This window comes from Theropithecus gelada, chromosome 1 (genome assembly GCF_003255815.1).
Source record: "Theropithecus gelada isolate Dixy chromosome 1, Tgel_1.0, whole genome shotgun sequence".
Lineage (NCBI taxonomy): Eukaryota > Metazoa > Chordata > Mammalia > Primates > Cercopithecidae > Theropithecus > Theropithecus gelada.
This window is the reverse complement of record NC_037668.1, coordinates 192,817,563-192,829,681: the sequence shown is the minus strand read 5'-3', so window position 1 is coordinate 192,829,681 and position 12,119 is coordinate 192,817,563.

Sequence of the window (12,119 nt, the reverse complement as noted above, 5' to 3'; positions counted from 1 at the left end):
TTCGGTATTGATGGAACGTACCTCAAAATAATAAGAGCTATTTATGACAAACCCACAGCCAATATCATACTGAATGGGCAAAAACTGGAAAAATTCCCTTTGAAAACTGGCACAAGACAGGGATGCCCTCTCTCACCACTCCTATTCAACATAGTGTTGGAAGTTCTGGCTAGGGCAATCAGGCAAGAGAAAGAAATCAAGGGTATTCAGTTAGGAAAAGAAGAAGTCAAATTGTCCCTCTTTGCAGATGACATGATTGTATATTTAGAAAACCCCATTGTCTCAGCCCAAAATCTCCTTAAGCTGATAAGCAACTTCAGCAAAGTCTCAGGATACAAAATTAATGTGCAAAAATCACAAGCATTCTTATACACTAGTAACAGACAAACAGAGAGCCAAATCATGAATGAACTTCCATTCACAATTGCTTCAAAGAGAATCAAATACCTAGGAATCCAACTTACAAGGGATGTAAAGGACCTCTTCAAGGAGAACTACAAACCACTGCTCAGTGAAATAAAAGAGGACACAAACAAATGGAAGAACATACCATGCTCATGGATAGGAAGAATCAATATCGTGAAAATGGCCATACTGCCCAAGGTAATTTATAGATTCAATGCCATCCCCATCAAGCTACCAATGAGTTTCTTCACAGAATTGGAAAAAACTGCTTTAAAGTTCATATGGAACCAAAAAAGAGCCCGCATCTCCAAGACAATCCTAAGTCAAAAGAACAAAGCTGGAGGCATCACGCTACCTGACTTCAAACTATACTACAAGGCTACAGTAACCAAAACAGCATGGTACTGGTACCAAAACAGAGATATAGACCAATGGAACAGAACAGAGTCCTCAGAAATAATACCACACATCTACAGCCATCTGATCTTTGACAAACCTGAGAGAAACAAGAAATGGGGAAAGGATTCCCTATTTAATAAATGGTGCTGGGAAAATTGGCTAGCCATAAGTAGAAAGCTGAAACTGGATCCTTTCCTTACTCCTTATACGAAAATTAATTCAAGATGGATTAGAGACTTAAATGTTAGACCTAATACCATAAAAATCCTAGAGGAAAATCTAGGTAGTACCATTCAGGACATAGGCATGGGCAAAGACTTCATGTCTAAAACACCAAAAGCAACGGCAGCAAAAGCCAAAATTGACAAATGGGATCTCATTAAACTAAAGAGCTTCTGCACAGCAAAAGAAACTACCATCAGAGTGAACAGGCAACCTACAGAATGGGAGAAAATTTTTGCAATCTACTCATCTGACAAAGGGCTAATATCCAGAACCTACAAAGAACTCCAACAAATTTACAAGAAAAAAACAAACAACCCCATCAAAAAGTGGGCAAAGGATATGAATAGACATTTCTCAAAAGAAGACATTCATACAGCCAACAAACACATGAAAAAATGCTCATCATCACTGACCATCAGAGAAATGCAAATCAAAACCACAATGAGATACCATCTCACACCAGTTAGAATGGCGATCATTAAAAAGTCAGGAAACAACAGGTGCTGGAGAGGATGTGGAGAAATAGGAACACTTTTACACTGTTGGTGGGATTGTAAACTAGTTCAACCATTATGGAAAACAGTATGGCGATTCCTCAAGGATCTAGAACTAGATGTACCATATGACCCAGCCATCCCATTACTGGGTATATACCCAAAGGATTATAAATTATGCTGCTATAAAGACACATGCACACGTATGTTTATTGCAGCACTATTCACAATAGCAAAGACTTGGAATCAACCCAAATGTCCATCAGTGACAGATTGGATTAAGAAAATGTGGCATATATACACCATGGAATACTATGCAGCCATAAAAAAGGATGAGTTTGTGTCCTTTGTAGGGACATGGATGCAGCTGGAAACCATCATTCTTAGCAAACTATCACAAGAACAGAAAACCAAACACCGCATGTTCTCACTCATAGGTGGGAACTGAACAATGAGATCACTTGGACTCGGGAAGGGGAACATCACACACCGGGGCCTATCATGGGGAGGGGGGCGGGGGGAGGGATTGCATTGGGAGTTATACCTGATGTAAATGACGAGTTGATGGGTGCAGCACACCAACAAGGCACAAGTATACATATGTAACAAACCTGCACGTTATGCACATGTACCCTACAACTTACAGTATAATAACAATAAATAAATTTTAAAAAATTTTTTAAAAAAAAAATAAAAAAAAAAAAAAAGAAAAATAAATGTTGTTTAAGCCACCCAATCTATAGGATTCTGTTATAGCTGCCTGAACTGATGAAGACAATTAAAAAGTGGTTAAATGCTGTGACCCACATACTCACACTCACCAAAAAAAAATAAACAAACCCAAAACCCACAGAGTAAAGAAATAGTGACAAGAAGGGGCACCACTTTGATTGGGCCATCAAAGGCCTCTCTGTGGAGATGATAGTGGAGCAAAGCCTTCACATGGGTCAGTCAGGGAAAGAGCTAGGGGAAGAACATTCTAGGCAGTAGGGCTGGTACTGGTAAGTCTGAAAGCCCTAAGACAAAAACAACTTTGGCATGCTTGAAGAAAAGAAAGTGGTTACAGCAGAGTAAAGTAGGGGTGAAGGACAAGTAAGTAATAGGCTATAGCATTAACAAGTAGGCAGGGGCTAGACTGAATGGAGCCTTTGGATCATGAATTTTGTGGAAAACCATTGGAAGGTTTCAATTAGGAGAGTGATTTCAGATTCATGTTTTTAAAAGCCAGTTGGCTTTTGCGTAGCAAAACAGACCACAATGGAATAGGAGTTAAAGCAGAGAGATGAGTTAAAGGACTGTCAGATAAGATGTAAAGTGGCCCAGATAAGATGTAAAGTGCCTTGACTACTAGGCCCCGGCAAAAGAGATGGTGACAAATTACCAGATCTGGGAAATACTTTGGAGGCAGAGCAATAAGATTTACTGGATTAGATGGCAAGTAATGGAAACTAAGGCATCAATGATAACTTGTATGTCATTGGGCTGAGTAACCGTGTGGTGGTGTCATTGACTGAGATTAAGGGGAAGACCAGAGAGGAGCAGATAGGGAGAGGCAGTTTGCAAATGAAGAGCTCAGTTTTTGCACAGCTCCCCATATAAGCACCACAGTAATTATCCAAGAGTCATTTTCTTTTACTCATTTTATAGGCAAGGAAACTAAAGCACAGAGAGGTCATGCCACTTGGCCGAAGTCACTTGGCTAACTCATTTTATGTGATATTTTTCTCTACACATAACATAGAGGTTAAGGTTGCTGAATCCTAATCTTAGGGCCACTATGTACTAGTTGTATGACCCTTGGGCAAGTCACTTACTCTAAACCTTGATTTTTCTCCTCTTAAAGTTGGAAGTTTTCTGTCAAGGCTTTATGTAAGGGTTAAGTGAGCAAAGCAGGCAATGTGCATGGCATAGCATATAATAAGTGTTCAATAAATATTAGCTATTATTATAGTCAGTCATCTCCAAAGCTACAGTAGCATTATAATCCTGGATTTACTCCAAATAAAATGACCCATCAAGGAGGTAGATTTTCTCCCTCTAATAGGCCACCAGTGTGTGGTCCTTCTCTTCTTATTGTTTTGACTACAGATCAGAATGAAAACCTTGATCTCCTATCATGGGTACTCTCCCATGGGTGGGTGGGTAGGGAGTACTAAATGAAACCTAAAATAAAGCCTGACTAAGTAAAGGAAACATTTGAGGCAAAAGACAAGATATGAAAACTTCACCAAAAGGGACTGAAATGACAAAGGGAAAAAGTCCCAACCTTAATCAGGGAAAGTTAGTTGCATCAATAAAGAAAAATAACCACATTCGATACAATCAGGCAATTGAGATCTTGATACTGGAAGGCCAAAGGTTGGGAGTATTCAAGAGCATTTCCCCAAGACTGACCTCAGAGGAAGGACTGGTTTAAAATTAGCAAGATTTAGAGGTTTTAGGTTAAATGCATACAAATTTCCTTCCCTGAGCCCTCATAGGTGCAGCAGCCTCTTCCATCAAGCAAAGTACATCCTAACATATGAATGCCTTTGTGATGTGATCCCTCGTCTGTCATAGTACATACTTTGGCAAGAAGGAGCTACAATGAAAAATCAATGCCCACTAAGGTTGGAAGGAAGGTGATCCTTCTGAACAGTCACCATAATGGTGTCTTTTTAATAGCTGTTAAAGGTGAAATGAAAATATGATCGTTAAAACTGACACTAAAAGCTATCAGAGGAAGTAGGGTAAAAGCAAGACCATGGTGAGACATGTAGAAATGAATCATCAAATTGTAATGCCTCTTTTCAGTAATATAGGGCCTGCTTCTACCCCAGACCAAGGCCCATCCTTGACAAGACTTTCTCTAGTTCAAGCCTGGCTATACCTCTGGGTGGAGTCTCTGGTTCCTGCAGTCTGGGGAGACAGTCTAATGTAATGGTTAAGAGCAACAGCTTTGGAGACAGGCTGCCTGAATCTGAATCCCAGCTTGCCTCAAGCTTTTCAGCCATAATGGAAGAATTATGGAAGTAACTGGGCAAATTACCTAACATTTTTAAGCCTTGGTTTTCTTATTAATAAATGTGGGAAAGAGTGTAATGACTGTAACTGGTACCTCAATTCACAGGGTTGCTGTGAGATGATGAGATAATGCATGTAAAGTACCTGGCACGCAGCTTTTAACAAGCATTTACACTTGTTATATTATTGTCTGGAGTTTCATTCTGGCTGGACCAGGGTTTCTTTCTGGTGGCAATGAACATTTCTTTAAAATTCTCAGTCACAACTTTGTTCCATTTCAATTCATTTCTATTGCTTACCACCACTCTAGAAAATATTTATTGAGTACCTAAGTCCACCCCTGCCAAAAAAAAAAAAAAAATAAGCTAAAGAAAATAGTGAGGGAAACCATTGCATAAAGTCCCAAGAATAAAAATAGAGGGAAAAGACAATCAGGTAAAGGAGGATTTCAGAAGTTCACTGGAAGAGATGAATCAGTGAAGAGGGCCAAGAAAGACCATCTCTAGTTCTATTCACATGCCTACAAAAGTTAGGATAACTTTTAAATGTCATAAAGAGTTGGAACTTTTCCTTGTGTATTACTTTGTTGCCCTGTCTTCCTTTTCCTAGATATATCTTAGAAACCTACACAACCAGAAAAAGAGTGTATTGTTTTGTACAATTCAAGCGAGTAGGAAAGAAGGGGGTGGGGGAAACTCTATCATGCCTCGTATCTTGTTCCAGCAAGAGCTCCAGGCAAAGGAGAGAAACCCCAGGGGAAAGAATGGGTGGTGGCCGAAAGCAGAACACAGGATAGTTAACCTTGGGGACCCCCAGATGATGAAAAAGACATACACCAGGGGGTTGCCTGGGGGATGCCTGTCAACTCAGCAATAACACTGCAAGGACATACTCTAGCCCAAAGCCCCCAGGTGATTTCCTCCTCAGAAAAGGCAACCTAGGATCATGCCAGACCCACTAGACTAGAGAGTAAAAGGCCCTAAGCAGCACTAGGGTAATTTATTGCCCAAACAGGACATTTTCAGAGAGACAGGGAAGATCATAACAAAGCTGTGCCAACAGGTTACATCAGAACTATCCAGGCATCCTAGTAAGTGTCCATTGCCCTACTCCATGCACAAACACAAAACTAGAAGACTAGATGTATGCTCAGGATTAGAGAAATAAATGAGGATGGATAAGTGATGAGGAAGGAAACAAACATTTTCTAAAAGCACTAATTGGTATGCAAGCCCTGTGTGGAATACTGTATATTCGTGATCTAATTTAATCCCTGCAGAGTGGGAATTAGAAGGGAAGTGATGCAGCTGGAATGTGAATGCTCAATGACTGTCTGAAACTAAAACACTTCATTTTTTTATGCCTCATGCTACCTCCTGGTCCCAGCACTTATCCCCTCATTGGTAGGCCATAATTATGGTAGTTGCTCTTATTGAGGGCTTTGAAAACTCTTGCTGAGCATTGCATGTGGTAACTCATTAAACTGTCAGAAACATGCAAGGCAATAAGGAAAATCAGGTTCAGAGAGGTTAAGTAACTTCCCTGAGGTTAGACACTAGTAAGCACTGGTTAGACACTGAGTAAGACAAACTCAGGTCTGTCTGGCTACACAGCCAGTGCTCCCACTCCCTAAGCTACAGTGAAGAGTAATGCAATTAAACTGAGTGTATGGGAGTAGCCTTGCAATGCTATACAGCATGAACAGATGAAGAGAGAGCATGGCCACAGAATCACACTTTCTACCCAAACCTTAGCTCCAGCCAAGCCTGTCCTCCCTGCCACCTAGACCCTCTGTCCACCACGTTTCTTGCCACACCTTTGCAATTAATTGACTACACTGTTCTCCCACCTGGCAATCATCTCCCCTTCCTCTCTGATATTCAAAAACTAGTCTCCCTCACGGTTTGGTTTTATTTCTGCCACAGTGTTTTTTATTAGTGTAGTTCTGTTTCCTGCCTGTCCTGGCTATAATTTTTCTTTGTGTAGAGACTCCAACCAACTTTCAGAACTATGTCTCATACTCCCCTTGTCATCCACAGCAACCAGGAAGTGAAGGTTATGTGGTAAAAGGTTGGTTAAATACTACTGGATTAGTTTGAATGTTTACAGAGGACCTTCTCCAGGCACTAAAAGAGGAATTTAAAGAGGAATTACCCAGGAGAAAGAGAAGTCACACTTTCTCACTCATACTTATCTTCTCTAAGTCTTTCCTGACTTCTAAACATCACCAATTCTCAGTTTTCATAGGTTATGGTGGAATGGAAAAGTCATTGAAAATAGAAAATCATAAATAATCCACAAATTTTCATCTGATCATTAACTTTCTTCTCCTTATTTTGGGACAAACTTTTTAAAGGACCCCTTTCTCTACATATGTGTATGCTTGGCTTTGTCCTTGGTACAGATGTTTTTGCAACGCACCAAAATTTACTAAACACCATCTTTCACAAGAAAAGGGACTAAAGTGTTTCTCTTGACCGACGCTATTTTCAGTACCTGGCATATGTGGGTGTTTTAAGTATTCTCTGAATGAATGAGGCCCAAATGACTGATGACTGTCTCAGCAAATGCTAGGTTAGACAGATAATACCGAGGACTAGCTTCCCTTAATAATTCCTGGATGCTATGTAAGGCATCAGAACTTAGGTGCAACCACAGTAAAAAGAGGAACCATGAATGGAAATTAAATTGCTATATCTCAGACCAAAATACATGATGGTCAAAAATAGAAATAGAAAGACAAAAATTAGGTTGGTTAAAATTCTTGAACACAGAGACTGTGGATGGAGAATCATACCAACTACAGATATGAAGGAGAAATAAGAATTTTTCTAATCATCCTACTAGAAAACATAAACATAAAACAGGCTATTAAGCACCTTGTAGTCTAGTAAATTCTTACTGTGTTTTATTCATTTTTAAAAATAAATTTATTGTATCTGAACTTACAAAATGTGAGTATTGATATGTCATCTCTTTTAAGTTAAAGAATGAATCAGGTATTTATTTGGGTAGGTATAATTTATCAGACCTAATTATATGTACATAATCCTTTTCTTCATGTTTTTTTCAGACTATTATCACACAATAATTTTTTGGATAAATGTTTATTAAACAGATTATCAGTTTTCCCCAAAAATCCATTTTATTCTTAGGCCCTTTATTATCCAGTTAGAGACATTTCCCATATTTACTGGCAGTTGGGTATGGCCACATGATTTATATCTCTCCAATGCAATGTGGGGGGATGTGATCTGTACACACCTTCTATCTTACTTATTCAAAAGGAAATTGCTTGCCCTGGACTTTCTCTCTTTTCCCTTTTTTTGTACTAAAACACAAATATGCCATATGATTCAGCTTTGACTATGCAAATGAGCATCACACCCTACAAGAAAGCAGAGATATAGGGAACCTGGATCCATGATTGACCTCAAAGAGCTAGATAGTTACATGAGATATAAACTTCTTTCATCTTTAAATCACTGTATTTGGGTGTCACTTTTTCAGCACCTTAGCTTTTTCCATAATTAATACAGTTAGAGAGACAATTAAAGATTCATCAGTTTTCTCAAGGGCTCTCTTAATCTTTATGTTTCAAAATCAGTCTCCTTTGAATCATTTAGTCATGTTATCATCTCAACTAATTCACTGTTCTTCAGCTGTTAACTGATCTGACTCTGCCAGAGACTCCTTTTTCAAAAGCTTTAAGTGCAATTTAAGTATTTCTCTAATTTTACTTTCACTGAATTTTTGATATCTTGACTCTCTTACAACATTTGCAGTTTTACTTATTACACAGTTTACTTTGCATTCAAATGTTTACAATCATGGACATAGAGAAATGGGGAAGGATGCTTATATGAGAACTAATTTCGTTATTAGCCAGTTCATTAATGAATATTTTATATTGTGAGAACCTTTGCTTCCTTTATGACCTAACTGCAAGGACTTGGATAATACAACTTAAGTGCTCATCATACTTGAGAATAATTTAAGAGATGTTCAGGAAAAGGAACATCTAGTCTATTCTTTTAGTGGTGAACCTAGTTTGTGTGTGTGTGTGTATTTGTTTTTTACAGACATACTTAACAAGCTCTAAATTTCATAAATATTTTTACCCTTCTCTCAAACACTATAAAGACCTTAGAATGTTTAAATCTAATTAATGCCACTCCATGAATTTAAATATTTTAGCTGCATAGTATTTTGGTTCTCTCTTATTTTGATTTTTTCCACCAATTGAGCATTATAATTATTGTTATTTTATATTCTCAGTGTTTACTTATATTTGATTACATATTTGATCATCATTTCTTCTTGCATCTCAGACTTTCCATTCATCCACAAATCCCTGAGAAGACTGGTCTAGTTATAAATTATCAGGATGAATTTTTCTTCTTTCCCCCAACACTGAGGTAAAGCCAGATGAGTTTCCCTGTTTTCTAATTCTACGGGACAGATTTGTTTTTAGTTTAACCTTAAACTGAGGACATAGCTCTCTGGTATCCAAATTTTATTTGTGGGTCTCTTAGTAGATCCCCACCTTAGACAAACCTTAGGCTTTATCCCTTGTCTTCTAAGTCCTGTACATCCATCAGAACAAAATTTCAAGGCTATCAAGGTTTGTCAGACACTCTTAGATGAAATTTTCTTTGATGCTCATTTGCCTTTGAGGTGCCCACTTTCACTTAGTTTTTAACCTCTGTGGATGCCTTCCTCTCTTGCTGACACAAAGATGGACTTTAAAAAATATTCTTCATATTCTATCCATTTCTTCTGGTTATTTTCAACAAGAGAATAACCATCAATAACTAACCTCCCTGTCTCTGGAACTGGCAATCTGCAATTCCTTGTTTTAAATTATTGATATTTTTCTAAATAAGGAATCTGCCACAGTGTAATAATAATAATAGCTGTATTAGCCACTAATAATAATAGCTAATATGAACATTATGCTGGGTACTGTGAAATGTGTTTTTCTTATATAAAGTCATCTAATCCTTACAATACCACTGCAAAGTCAAACCCAGATAATCTGACTCCAGAGCCCATGTTATTAACTACTACACATTCTGCCTACGGGGACATGAACAACAAAAAAGCTTCAATTCCATATGTATAGGAAGAAAATTATGCAAATCTTTCCTAATTTAATGCAACCAGTGAAAACTCCACAGGCATGCCAGGAATTGTCTTTCCAATACTGGGAATGGGTTACACACAGCCTTATGATGGGCTCTGTGCTTGGCTGAGATACACCAGCTGCATAGATGGGGTTGCAGGTACAACCTAAAGCCAAAATGGTAATGATGTTTTATTATATATGTCACGTCCTTAATGCAGAGTGCTTATATTGGACCCAGCTTTGAGAAGGACACTGAGGCTGCCTGTGATACCAGTGAGAAAGAGAGTTATAACTGCTTGTTAGTGTCTGCCATGGAGTAAGATGCAGAAGTGCCATCTTTGGGATATTACTGACCTAAAGACATGGAGCAGGGCAAACCCCAATCCTTGAGTTGGATCTTCCTGCCACCTACCCTGGCCAACTGAGCCAACCTTCCCCAACCCCCTAAGTTCTGCCTCAGATCTCCTCTCCTTGTCATACTTACATTAAATGAAAAGACATACACAAATGGGTCTAAAATACTTCTCTCTCCACAGTTCCTTCCTTTGGGTTGCATCTCATCTGACTTTAATACAGCTCTGCATATAAACTGACTCACGTCTTCAGAACTGAGAAGAAACTAGGGTCAGCAGAATAAAAAATGAACTTAGAGGATATGAACCTTTGTAGAAAGTCTGTTCTAAGTGGAAACTGTCTTGGTTTTTCTGTGCTTTCTAAATACTGGGAGGTATTTCGAGTATAGTGGCAAGAAATGGAAGTCCTAAAATCAGTCTGCTGGGGTTTGATTCTTAACTTTACAATGCACAAGCTTATTTGACTTTGGGTAAATTACTTAAGCTTTCTAAGCCTATGTTCCATCATCTATAAGATGGAAATATAATGTTACCTATAGTATAGAGTTGTTTGTAGACCAGCAATTTCCAAACTTTTTTTTAATCTCAGGACTTCTTTATACTCTTAAAAATTATTGAGAACCCTTAAGAGCTTTTATTTATGTGTGCTATATCTATTGATATTTACCACAGCAAAAATTAAAACAGAATTTTAAAAATATTCATTTAAAAAATAAACTTTATTACATGTTAATGTAAATAAATTTTTTATGAAAAATAACTGTTTTCTAAAAATTTGATGAGTAGAGTTTTGCACTTTGATTTTTAAAAAATCTAGCTTAATAAAAGACAACTTGATTCACATGTCTGCTGCATTCAATGTTGTGACATGCTGTTTTGGCTGATGCGTATGAAAAAAATACTATGACTGACTACAGATGTGTAGTTAGAAATGAGGGAAGTACTTTAATATTCTTTTCAGATAATTTGGATATTATCATTTGATTACACACTAAAACTCAACAAGTAGTTTCTTAAAGGTTAGTTGCCAGGTAGAATCTAAAATCATGTCAATGAACTTGTGATACTATCACAATAAGATCCATTAATATCTTGCATTTTGAAAGGATCTTTTATCCATACATAAATTTGTAGCATAATACATTGGTCATTTTTAAAATGTTGGTTCGCTGAGTTATCCAGGTCTTCCAAACATTTACTCATTGATTGCATCATGCAATACCAAAAACTAAAAATTAAATTTAAAAAAAAAATCACATGGTCAAAGCAAAGTCAAAGGGGGGAAATATCCTTCCATGTAGTTCCACCTTTTCACAGAGTAGAATTTCCCTAAGAATGTGGTTTCAGGGAAAAACCAGGGCCACCAATGCAATATACTACAAATTATATCTAAGATCATGTCCATCTCTAATAAAAATTACTGTGTATTTTAAATTGAAAGGATTATCCATGTGGTTTTCAAAAATATTAAGACTGTTGTTTATTTCTATAATTTTTTTCAACTTCACTTGAACCAATAAAAGGAAAGAAAAAGGAACAAAGAGAGGCAATGAGAAAATTATGAAAATGAGAAGGAAGAGTGGCATAGGGTGTGGAATGAGGGATGTGAAAAAGAAGGTGGCGGGAAGGAAGAGGGGAAGAGAGATGTGAGAGAGAATGGACAGGTAAGAAAATATGGAAGGGACATTAGAGGGAAAGGAAAAGAAGGAAGAGAAGAAATTAATGACTGTGTTTGTTCTTAGAGAGCCCCATCAAAATGCAACCCGGACCATCAAGTTGTTAGAAGCCCACTAGACAAAAATTTCACTCATTCCTAGGAACTAGGTTTATACAATAAATCTACTGTGATTCTACCCAGAATAAGCTACATGGGAATGATAGTTTAATACACACTAAATTTTTATTCTTTCCATAAAACTGATTTAGTATTAAATGTTTAATTATTTTAAATCTTGCAAAGATTTTTACTATAGAACAAACCAAGTTGCTTAGAAGATTGACTGTGTCTAAAAATTGAAAGTAAAATTTTAAAGCATACTCTTTAAATTATTAAATTTATTTTTGACCACACTTTCAGGCCATATTTATAGCACTACTTCATCTTTTCACATT